The sequence below is a fragment of the Gossypium raimondii genome, chromosome 5 (genome assembly GCF_025698545.1).
Source record: "Gossypium raimondii isolate GPD5lz chromosome 5, ASM2569854v1, whole genome shotgun sequence".
NCBI classification, from domain to species: Eukaryota; Viridiplantae; Streptophyta; class Magnoliopsida; order Malvales; family Malvaceae; genus Gossypium; species Gossypium raimondii.
The window spans coordinates 37,468,630-37,482,022 of NC_068569.1; positions in this window are offsets into that span (position 1 = coordinate 37,468,630).

Here is a 13,393-nt window from a genome sequence, read left to right on the forward strand (position 1 = left end):
TACATCTTTTCAATTTAGTCCCTAATCACAATTTCAGGAAAATTTCCTTTACAAAAGTCATTTATCTACCAGCAACCTTTCATTTTCTACCATAAATTTCAAAATTTCAGCATACTTGTCCATAGCAAAATTTTAATACTTTTGATAACTTTGCAAATTGATCCCCAAAATAGATATATTAGGTTATTACGATATCGGAAATGTAAAAATTACTAAAAACGAAACATGATTACTTACCCAATTAAGCTTGCTTGAAGTTCTCTCTCTTAGCTAGGGTTTCCATGGAAAATTTTGGGGGAGATGATGATATAAAATGATATTATTTTCTTTTAATTTAATTATTATTTTTTATTTTTCCACTTTCCAATTTAGTCATTTTCTTTTCTTAAATTTCCATGGATTAATCATCATAAATATCTACTAACTTCTCTTAATGGTCTATTTGCCCTATAAGGACCTCAAAATTTGAATTTCATAGCTATTTAATCCCTCTAGCTACTAGAATTTAACTTTTTCATTTCATGCAATTTAGTCCTTACTAACAATTAAACATGCAATCGGTAAAATTTTCTTATCGAAATTTTCATACGTTTTTCCTATCATAATGCACACCATACGATAATATTAAAATAAATTTTCTTTCTGATTCAGATTTGTGATCCTGAAACAACTATTCTGAGTTCACTAAGAACGGGCTGTTACAATAAGAGTTCGCTAAGTGGTGCATACAAAGAATTCTAAACTTAATCGAAACAAAAAAAATTACTTACTCATCTCTACTCTTAACTCACCAAAACACTATAAAGTATATAATCAGATACTAAGACTTCGTTGGGCAGGTTGTTACAACTATTGATATTGCAATGGTATTTGTACACAAAATAGATACCTCAAAATATAAAAGGTAAACAATATCGCTATAAAATTCTATCCTAAGCTAATCAAAATAAAGAGAGATAAAGAGAAAAAAAGAAAGAAAATCAAGTGAAATAGGTAAAGAGAAACTCTTGTAATAATTACAACCAAGTCCCTCATGTTTTCGTACTTATTTTTAAGGACTTCTCCCTTTTTGAATAACAGTATCTGCCCTTGTGCTTTTTAATTTTTTTTTTCAAATTTTGAAATCTTCTTGGAGAAATTTACCAAATTAATCCTTCTACTTTTACATTCTTGTAATTTCCAAAATTAAACTCCTTTTTCTTAAAAAAATTGGTCAAATTTAATCCATTTTTATTTTAATTTGAACACTATCTCAATTTAAGTGTTTGTATCTAGTTCGACCCCATTTTCCTCAGAAAAGTATCCCATAAGTGCAACCATATGGTATTTAATTAAAGTACCAGAATTTTGTTGAGAGATCATCAAGCTAGTTGTAACACCCTTAACCCGTATCCGTTACTAGAATAGGGTTACGGAGCATTACCGTCAAAATTTAACATAAAAACATACATTTCCAATCATAATATATAGTCATGAAATTGTCCAAAACCAAACCATTTCCATCACTAACCCAAACATGTTCCTACAAGCATTTTGTGCACCACTTCAAAGCTTCAAAACCTTACCAAAACATGCATGAAATGACAAGTTCAAAAGACCAAATCCATACAACCAATATGCCATACAAGACACCTGAAATGCATTCATTCATATTTTACCTAAACATGTAAACATACCATATTTCAATCATGCACATCAAGTCCAAGACCTTTCCAAAACATAACCTATCTTGATCATTTTGCAACTATTCCAACACATAGCATATTGGCCATTAAAACATGCATCAAAACTTAGCCACTTTACCACATACCAACAAGGCACCAAAAGTACCAAAAGCACATTGACCAAAATAACATATACATGCCAAACTTATCAACTAATCATCAAACACCAGTCCACCTATACATGCCATTATAACCTTGGCCAAAACATCAAAAACTACCGATATAATTGCTGGATAGTGTGATAGATCTCCGACGAGTTTCCAAACTGATCGAGCTTCTGATTATCTAAAAAAATAGGAAAGAAAACTACGTAAGCACATAATGCTTAGTAGTTCATATAAACTTTAAACATCATATTCCATTTCAATGATGAACTTTATAGGAAAAATATAAACCTATACCAATGCCATAAAATTTATCAAACTATATAACCATCAACTCACAAATGAGTAAGTCCATAAACATCACATATATTTTTCATTCCTAACATAATAGGATTTTATAAGATATATTACACAATCATTAACCTTTTCATAAGACTATTAACCACTTCACTTACATACTTACCATTCCATTTTCTTACTTTCCGTTCCATTTACTTAGCATAAGCTTAAATAGCATTATCAATTCACGAATTACTATATTTAATGACATAAGTAAATTCATTCATAGCATAAGCAAAATTTCTAACATATAAGTACGCCATTTAACTCATCAATCCTTTTATATCATCATATTACATCTCAATTATAAACTTATCGTTTCATTACCTTTTCTTACCCGTTTCATTTGCATAATACAAGACATAAGCACAAACATCAACCATAACCACAAGCTTAACACAAGCCTAAACATCATCATCGATACACAAGTTAGTGCATTTATACATAACTCTTTTTGGGATCAACCGCATGATAAGCCATTTCATAAGAGAATATATATTTTGGTTCATACAACCTTTTCATGAACATAAGCATATTTACATTTGGACACTTAGCATTTCAATGTATATCATTAAGAATAAGCATGATATAATTCAACCATAAGCTTGGCACAAGCCTAAGCATCATCAACAACACATGTTAGTGCATCAACTCATAATTCACTTGAATTGACATAAGGTAAGTCATTATACATGAGCAAATTCATTTGAAATCATCAATTTCATGAACATATATATACTTCATTGAATATTTTTTTTAATCTTTTTCATAGATTCATAACATAATTCATTTGAACACTTACTGTTCCTTTCCTTTTCATGCCCATTGAGCCATTTAGAATAACATCGGATACGCGGGAAATGGGTTTGCTAAAAATATAGTCGTAACATTTCCTTTTCCTTTACATCGTTGCTCACTTGAGCTGTGAAATAGGTCTGCTCACACAAGTTGACAGTCGGAATGTAAGCTACGCAATGCTGCTCACACAAGCTATTGAGTATCTGCAACAAATGCAGGACCTCAGCCATCGGTAGGACATTCAAGACCAGCACCCGAAACATGGTAACCCTAATGACATGTTATTTGTATCCTACGTATTCCTAAGGTTCAAACGGGGCTCGATAATCGTCGTAACATCGTTGGATTTCCATTATTTATTTACATGGTAAATAACACAATAACATATAGATCAAAATAACATTAAAACGTTATTTAATCATACGAACTTACCTGGCTAAATTGCGACAATGACTAAATACAAAGGGCTATTTTATGATTTTCTCTTCTCGATTTTCCACTCGTTCTTGATCTAAATTAACAATTTCATTCAATTCATTAATTTAGACAGCAAAACCAATCTATTTTATGCAATTTATACTTTTTAAATTTTTCAAAAAATTACCCCAACATTTTACTTTTATTCAATTTAGTCCCTAAGCCTAAAACATGCAAATTAGCCATTTTTAATCAAATTTAAGCTTAGACAAATTTATTGGGACCTTACTACAGCCCATATTTTCTATTATTACACATTAAATCCTTCTACTTTTACTATTTCAACAATTTAATCCCTAATCGTTAAATTTATCAAAATCACTTAACAAAATACTTATAAATAACAACTAATACCTCAAATTCATCATTTAACATCTAAAATCACAAAGATTCATCAATGAAAACATTCAAAATCTTTAATAGTTTCAAAAATGAAGGTACGAGCTAGCTGGACCTTGTTGCAACGATCTCAAAAACATAAAAATTATTAAAAATGGACCTCAAAATCTCCCACATGCATCAAAGATTTTTTGGCCGAACCTCCCATGCTCCAAAAATGGAGTTTTTCTCGTCGAAGAAGAAGAACATAAGAAAATATGTTTTTACGTTTCTTTTTTTATTAATTACTTATTATTTACTTTATTAATATTAAAATATATCATATAAACTAACAAAAAAAAAGTCACCAACTTCCCACTCATTTATAATATGGTATATTTTCCATTTTAGTCCATGAATTTACTTTATCATACCTATTAAACACCTTTAGTTAGTAGAATTCAACTTTCACACTTTTTACGATTTAGTCCTTTTTACTTAATTAACCATTTAAACGTCAAAATTTCTTAACGAAATTTTAATACAACCTTAATAAAACTCTATAAATATTTATAAAATATTTACGACTCGGTTTATAGAAATGAGGTCCCGATACCTCATTTTCTAAAATCACTTAACTTTAGGGTATACCACTTGAACTTAATTGTTCTCCCATTTAACCAAAAATAATTAAATCAAAATATATCATTATACTATATATAACTCATAAATATTAAATAGTAATATTTACAGACTCACACAATAGATTTGTGGACCTGAAACCACTATTCCGACACTACAGAGAAATGGGTTGTTACACTAGTAATAGCGGATTGTCGAGTTAAATCAACTTGGCCTCCAAACATATCCTCTATCTTGTCCATCATCTCTCTAATGATTCCATGGCTATTCAATTCCTTTTGTAAAGTACTTGTCACACTTGCTAGTATGTAACAACGAGATATCTCATTAGAATTCTTTCATCGAGTTCTAGCTTAGAGTTGATTTACACTAGGGCATTTAGAGTCAAGGATTCTTTTGTGTTTTTTACAGCTGATAACAATGTAAAAATTTTGTTTCCATTCCTTACAGTTGTTTCCATTCAACTTATTATCAGTAAGGATGTTAATTAATGGAGTTAGTGTTATTTTTTGAACTATAAGAATAAAATTGTCAATCATTAATTATCTTTATATTAAGGAAATATTTTGAGAAAGTTTGCAACATATGATATGCATTTAGCTGATGCATGCGTCTTACATTAAACCTTGAAAATATCTTAATTCCTTAGGCTTTCACACATATTAATGATTGTTTTACGTTTGGCCATTATTCTAACATAAGTAGAGCTTCGTGGGTAGTTACTTAATTAAAATAATCTTGAGTGTATAACTATTAACTCAACATCCATCATAAATATGTACTCTAATATGAGTCATCATACGACAATCTTAATAAGTATCATATATGACTAGTTATCCTCTTAAAGGAAATCTCCCAAATGAAATTCACATGATAATACTTACTATGGGGCACGACAAGGGTTAAACCAGCTCGAAGAATTATCATCTTATCACATAGAGAGAATTGATGGAGGTCATAGGTCTATTGAGGTTTGGCTATTGAGGTTGGGATGCTTGGGCACGACTTTGTCGATGTGCTCAATGATAACTAAATGGCATACATCATTCCCTTATTACCATATTTTCTTTTTCCGGATAGAATTGCCCCTGACCCATATGCCTAAACCATTGCATATATGTTTCAAAGGGTTAGAAATTACGATTCAGTATAATTCCTCCATATATGCAATGTTGAGCTTGTTGTTCCCAAAGCTCAACTAAAGGTGCATGCTATTAGGATCTACTGCCCTAAGTGTAGTGTATTTGTCATTTATACTTGTAATTTTTTTAGCAGATTGATTTAAATAAAATTCCATTATACATTAAATAATTTGTATTTGTCATCAATGATTTTTGCATGCAAAACAAAATGTAAGCAAACATTGGCTCATTGATTATCTAATGTTTAACTAAGATTAAGTTGCATTATGTGGTCGGATCGTAATGCAAGAAGACAACTTATATTAGTAGGTCGTCTAAATAGTCTGTAGTATAATCAAGATTGAGAAAATTTGATTGAAAGGCTATTATGTCATCCATCAAACCCAATTAAGGAGATGCCTTATCCTGGGCATCGAAGTAAATGAATCCCAAAATATAGAGACATATATATCATTGTTTGGATTGACAATACATTGAACATGACCCAAGTTGAATTTATTCTAAATTTGTTTATGGATGTATTCACTTGTGACATTTATAATGTGGCATACCTTAATCTTGAGTGGATGATGGAGTATTTATGTATGACTCATATACTTTGGTGTATTAAAAGCTTGAGTTCAAATAGATAAGGAACCAGAAGCTAGCACATTAGGCATATGACTTCTGTATGATGTAGCATAATTCCACAACAGTGGAATAATAGCCCTGTAAGGGTAAACGATATCCTCTCATTGGTATTACATGATTGATGAAAAAGGAACATGGTCGTAGGTTATTTGTCATAAGGAAAATGATTTAATTACTATTTTATTAGTAATTGACTTTTCATATCAAAAGATGTAATAGAAACCATGAGATAAAACATGACCATATTGGGAGAACAAATTTTATCCCAAAGAGATTAAATATATCCTATGAGGTTAATACACTTATGACAAGGTCATTAAATGAGCACTTAATAAATTAGCTTTTGTAATGGTATATAAGAAGGGAGAATTTAGTCATGGTACTATAGTGGAATGACTCCATGATTAAACAAGTTGTAATTAATAGGCAAAAAGTGAAACTTAATTACAAATTATTTAAGCCCTAATTATATATGTTCAATCAATCTCTCCATTAGCTCGAGATAACCCAAAATGAATTGCATGTAAAATTGATAAATTGTGGAATGAATAAAAGAGATCGATAAAAGAAATAGATTACATATATTACTATCCGCATGTGAATGCGTTTTCTCACTAAGTACAAAATGTGACCTAGAAATTAATTTAATTTGTTTGAATTATTATTTTATTTATTGTAATTAAATAATTGAATTTCGTAGTGATAATTAAATTAAAAAGTCATGATAAAAATATTGAATAAGGTAATTAAATTAATTTCCTCATGGATTCTAATATGGTAAAGTTTTCATAACTTTAACGAGAATAGAAATGGATTGAGAAAATAATTTATTTGAGAAAAATAGTTAAATTAATTAATCACCTCCCTATTGATTGGTAGGTTGGTAATGAAGGTGACATCTTCTAGAATTATTACACTTTTCTGCATGGAAAATGAAATGTATGTGTTTGTGACCTCTATCTTCTTTCCAACAAGTCCAAAAGCAATGCTAGGACAAATTCAAACTTTATCATGGTAGTCACCACTTAGAAACCTACATTCTTCAAGTGGTCTTCCTTATTATGCTTATCGAGCTTTGAGAATTTTAAATTATGTTAAGCACAGACAACTTGATCTTTCCACTATTCAAAATATCACAAAAATTAATATTCAATTTCGCAAAATCATAAAAAAAATTACAAAATAAGAAAAGCTAAAAATGTTACCATATTGACGACATGGTTTGCTACATGTTCTTGAAACCTTAAAGGGGGCATTCACCCCCCCACGAAAAGGAAGTAGAACTTAAAAATTATTTTTGGAGAGTTGGAAAGGATTTTCAATAAGAAAAGAAAAAAGAATGGTGGAGTATTTGTAGGAGAGAACATCAACACTCATGGGTGTCGAGTTCCTTGTACTAAATAACTTGGTTGAGACAACAGATAAATAAATTTTCTAGTCAAAGTTCACAACCCTAAACTTGACACTGATGGGGGCAAAGCTTCTATTGATTGTACTTTGCAACCGTTTTCTCCTAACATAGATGCACAAACTCTTGTAGTAATTTGATCATGAACTGAATTCAAACACCCATAGGTGTGAAATTAGCTCTAAAAAAGGAAAACAATATTGTATTTTGAGAATGAACTTTAAAATATACATATTTTGTAAATAATTAAAATTTTACAATAATTCAGAAGAAAATAAATACTTATGTTAAGAAAACTTATAAAAATTAAAGGAGAATTAAAATGAAATAAAAATATCTTAATTTAATAATTGCATTTTTAATTTATGAAATAAAATAAAAATACTTTAATTTGCAAAAATTTTATCATTATATTTTATAAAATCTTAGAAATTAATTTAGTTGTTGTTAAACACATGAACTTGAACTATTATTATTTTTGCTAATTCATTAAATATATATTATTGAACACATAAACTTGAACTAATCTAGTTGTTAAATTTTCAAAATTTGATCATTATATTTTATAAAAGCTTAGAAATTAATCTAGTTGTTATTCAACCCTTAAACTTGATCATTTATTTTGTTTATTTATTTCATATAAATTATTAAACTATTAATTTTTACTAATTTTTTAAGTATAAATCGTTGATTTTCAAGAGATTTAACAATACTATCTAATTGAACAAACTTTTCATTTTTGATAACTTATAATGAGCAAATATAATTTTGATATTTTTTTTATAATTAGAACCCGTGGGTTGGTTTGATGGTTAGGGTGTTCACTGCCCTAGATGTGGCTTCGATTCGAATTACGTTAATCACATTGATATCAAGGCTATGTGCTTCTCTTATAATTCACCACAAAAAATAAAAAAAACTAATATTTTTATTTTAAGTAAAATGATATTGATGAAAATCATAATTATAACATTCAATCATCACCTAAAGCCTAAATGTCCTAACAAAAAATAAGTTAAATTTCATGAAAAAAAGGGGTCAAATTAAAAAATAAAATTTTCTTTCTGATTGATGGTGAACTTTTTGAGCGATGATGATGGTGGCGATGAATCTCGATCTTTTGAGGATTGTAACACCAAGAAGGTTAGGTTTAAGAATGGTCTCGATGAGGCAAAGGTGGATACGGTTGTAGACCTCGAAGCATCCCCGAATATGTCTTGGAAGGATAAAATTTTAAGGGCAGGATTAACCGGTTCTGACAAGGATCTTATCGAATTTGGTGGTGGAAGCGATGGTGATCTTATTTTACTAGAAGTTGATGTGATAAGATCTTATTTTACTAGAATGTGGATAAGATCTTATTCTGGCAATAGATTTTTCAGACCGAATCAAACAACTTCTTTATAAGTAAATGGATATGATGGTAGTCCTGAAACTACTAGGTCGGAGCATTGGCTATGTTGCCCTCCACAACAGGATTAGGAACCTCTGGAAGCCATTAAAACATTTTCAACTAATGGATATTGAAAACGGTTATTATTTGGCAAAATTACAAAATATCGAAGACTATGAGAGAGTTTTGACCCAGGGGCCATGGATTATTTACGACCAATACCTGACGGTCCAGCCATGGACCAAAGATTTCTCCCCACTTCAACCATACCTGAGTGTTGTAATGGCTTGGATCAGGTTGTCGGGGTTGCCAAGGTTCATGTAAAAGAGAAAGATTCTTGAGGTGCCCGAGAGCATTGTAGGAAAGGTTTCTAAGTTCAAATTTAAAACTAGTAGGACTAGAGGGCTCTTTTCCAAAATGGCGGTGTTTATTAACCTCGATAGGTCACTTGTTTCCCAAGTGCTTGTGAATGGAGAAATCCAATGGGTGATATACGAAGCTCTTTTGACAATATGTTTTTCTTGTGGTAAGTACAGGCACGTCAAAGAGATGTGCCTTTCATTGGCTGTGAATCCTGTTAGCGAGAGTAAAAAAGTGGCGACAATTGGTAATCTAAGAGAGGATAAGATCGAAGCAGGGAAAGTGGTTGAAATGGCGTACGGGTCATGGATAGTGGTGGAGCGAAAATCCTGACGAGGTAAGAGTGATTCACGAGGTCTTAAGGATAAGGGTACAGAAAAGGAAACACTAGGCTCAAGATCTGCAGCCCTTAATGGAATGGGAGAAATGATAGTCGATGAAGGAGGAATTGGTGAGAAATTTTTAGGTAAAACAACTAAAAAGAATGAGGGTGCAGCTACAACTTCTAAGAACTAAGGCTAAGGAAAATTTTAAAAAGAAAGAAAGCTTAAGGCTTGGGATAAGCAAGGGCTTGGATGTGGGCTTCGAGGCCCAAGAAGGGATCGTTCAACAAGTTGAGACACGTGTTGGTACAGAGACAAGTCTGGGCTATGGTTATGCTGGGCTTACATCCAAACAATTGGGGAAAAGGCCGATGCAGGCTTTTGGTTCAATTTATGAGAATTTTGGGTCAATTGCAAATGCTAATTTTAATTCCCCACAGCTGCACCTTTCTTCAACAGGTAACGTGCGCATTAATTCCTCTGATTCTCTTATGTCTTAAGGGTTATTTGTGGCGAGGCTAATATTCATAAAGGTGGGTTGGGTTTTGGAACTGTGACACATTTTAATCCCACCTTTGAAGATACTAGAGGCACAAATGTTACTTTGGATGGGACGGTGCTCGATCCGGGGAAGCATACGGCTATTACCTTTAAAGAAAATTCATATCTTAATTAAGATAGTGTCCTGGGAGAAGCGACTTTTTCTAATAGAGGCTGTTACACCCCAAACCCAGCCTAGACGTTATGGCCGAATCTGGCGATGTCACATGGAATAGGATTCGAAGATAAGATTGTCGAGTTAAAATCGTTACAGTTAGTTAGCTTTTATGTAATTCGGAAAAAATAAGTACTAGTTGATTTGCTTTAAAACTTGTCTCTTAGCAGAAGCTTTTGTCACCAATTAATTTAGGGAAAATCATTTCTATTTACGAAAAACCTTAGTTTTTAGAAAAAAAACGTGTTTTGTGGAGTTGTAGTTTAAAAAAATCCATAAAAATAGTATAAAGTCCCAAATTTAAAGCCAACCATTCCATAGTCCAGAAGATACATCAAAAACCCCAAATAAGTAATAAATTCTAGGCATTAACGGAAAACATTCTAAAATTTTTGTGTGGCCACTGTCGAGTCCTTCGCTGCATCGACCGGTCAAGTCTGGGGATTACCTGTACAGATTAAACAGAGAAAGGGTGAGTTTTCGCAAACTCAGTGTGTAATCCCCACAGAAAACATGCATACAGATAATCAACAGAATTCAGTTAGATACTGTCTCGGGCCCGTGCCCATCACAGAATCAGTTTGGGCCTTAGCCTATATCAGATATAGAATGCAGATATAGTAAATCAGAATCCTACCCACCAGCCTCTACACACCATCTCCGTTCAACCCTACACACTATTTGGGTATTAAATCAACCCACCTATCCCTACACACCATGCTGTACCGAAATGCGGCACATAATCAGAAGGTTGCAGCTGAGCTGCCAGATAACAGGCTTAATAGCCTTTCAGATACTTCCTCCAAATATCATCAACCCAACCCGATGCAATGCAACATACAAAATATGTCATGCCATTATGCAATTAATAGTATTTACATTCAGATATCACAAGTCATGCTCGGTATAGAAATCAGACAGACAGATCACACATATAGGGGTCTAAGTAAAGCTTATCGACCCTATAGTAGGTCTACAGTCGACTTGGGCGACCCGTGCAACCTTACAAAACTTTTAAGAAAAATGGACTCATACACCCATGTGGCCCACTCGGCCCAAATTGTCCTTGGCCATGTGATCTATTTTTAATGTAACCCATGCTAGTTAATTATTCATATATGTTTTCACTATTTACTTATATGTTCCTTCAAAGTTGTCTACTTGAGTCACTATTACTAAATTATTTATATCTTGAGCTACAGAATTCCGAATTAAGATCTGCTTGATGTCTTTGAAACTAGACTAAAATACCTTTCTACCATAAATTTTTATAATTTTTGGTTTAGCCAATAAGTAAAGTAAAATCTTCAAACTTACCCCTGTTCTGATGTCTGACAGCTTCGTCCATTCTTTGCTAAAAATTAATTATCTCTTAGTACAAAATTTGGATGACGTTTCTATTTGTTTTTGTTGAAAATAGGCTCATTAATAATTTAAACATGTAAATTTTCACCCCTAATTATTTTTATCCAATTTTTGATGATTTTCTAGAGTCAAAACAGGAGAACCCAAATTCAATCTGCCCTTATCTCACAAAGTTTATTATCCCTCATGATTTACAATTTCATTACTTACACTGTTTCTTCTATGAGAAACTAGACTCAATAAGATTTAATTCCATCTTTTTTTCATCCTCTAATTTCAATTCCACAATTTATGGTGATTTTTCAAAGTTAACCTATTGCTGCTGCCCAAACAACAAGCAATTTCGACTTTTCATTGAATCCCTTTTTGTTTTGCGTTACACATCTGGTTTTGTTTGATGCTAAAATAGTCCTCGAGCACTTCAAAGCCTATAATCAAGACACTCAACATCAATTTAACAGATTTACAAGCGAATTGACAACCAAGAACGAACCGAAACCCAACTTACCACCAACGATAACCTTTCATTTAACTATTGTTAAGACGAGAACACTGAATTCACCAGTCTGAGCCTCCCCCTACGCCTAAATTGTAAAGAAAAATGTCACTTTAGTCGTTAAGAGATTCATGATAGAAACAAAGAGAAACACTTACCAAAACTAAGCGAGCACTAACCGCGTGCGAAAACGAAGGAAAATAAATGGATTAAGGAAAAATCAAGAAGAAGAAAAAGAAGAGAAAGATGGAAAAACTTAGAGAATTTTGGCAAGAAGAGAGAGAGAATAATAGATGGCAGAATTTGTTTTGGAAAAGAGAGTCAAAATTCGGTTATGGGAAAAAAATAAAATAAAATCCCGATAACCCCCAAAATCCCTTAATCTTCTCCCCTAATTCCCACTACACATCCACTACTCAGAATCCCCCTATTACACAACTCTATCCTGAAATCTGAGCAAAAATAATAATACCCTTGCCTGCATAGGGATTTGAACACAAGACCTCCACCATACTAAGACACCATTTAACCACCAGACCAGCACACTCATTCTAATGTAATTTACCCAACACTCAAATAAAAGCCTACTGAACAATAGTAAGACCTAATTCATTCAAAATACCAAAATTTGCCCAAGCGTAGGCTTAAACTTGGGACCTCCCAAACACTCTAAGAACACATAACCACTAAAGCTGATAGATATTTGTGTCATATTTTCATAATAACGAAATTAGAAATTTTGGGGCGTTACAGAGGCACTGATAATTCTGGTCTTAAAAGTAGAGGTGGTAAAGGTATCCCAATTTGTATTGGATGAAAGCTTAACCAAATTATTAGAAATTAGGAGGACAAGTTCATATTAGTTGGACCCGTTTATATTTTCTTATCAGACTCTATGAGCTCCATGGTCGAGTTAATCAATGCTCAACTTTGTAATAAGGTGGGCAAAGATCATTTATCTTTGGATGGAAAATGATTGGAGAAGCCCGGGCCTCACAAGCAATAAGGTTGATTTTTTTTTATATCTATTTAACTCTATGAACTTGTCTATTTTTTTCTTGGAATTGTCAGGGTTATACCAATATCAAATTTCCCCAATTTTTTTAGCGAAAATAATAGAGAATACAAGCCCGATATTGTTAGTTTGCTTGAAACAAGG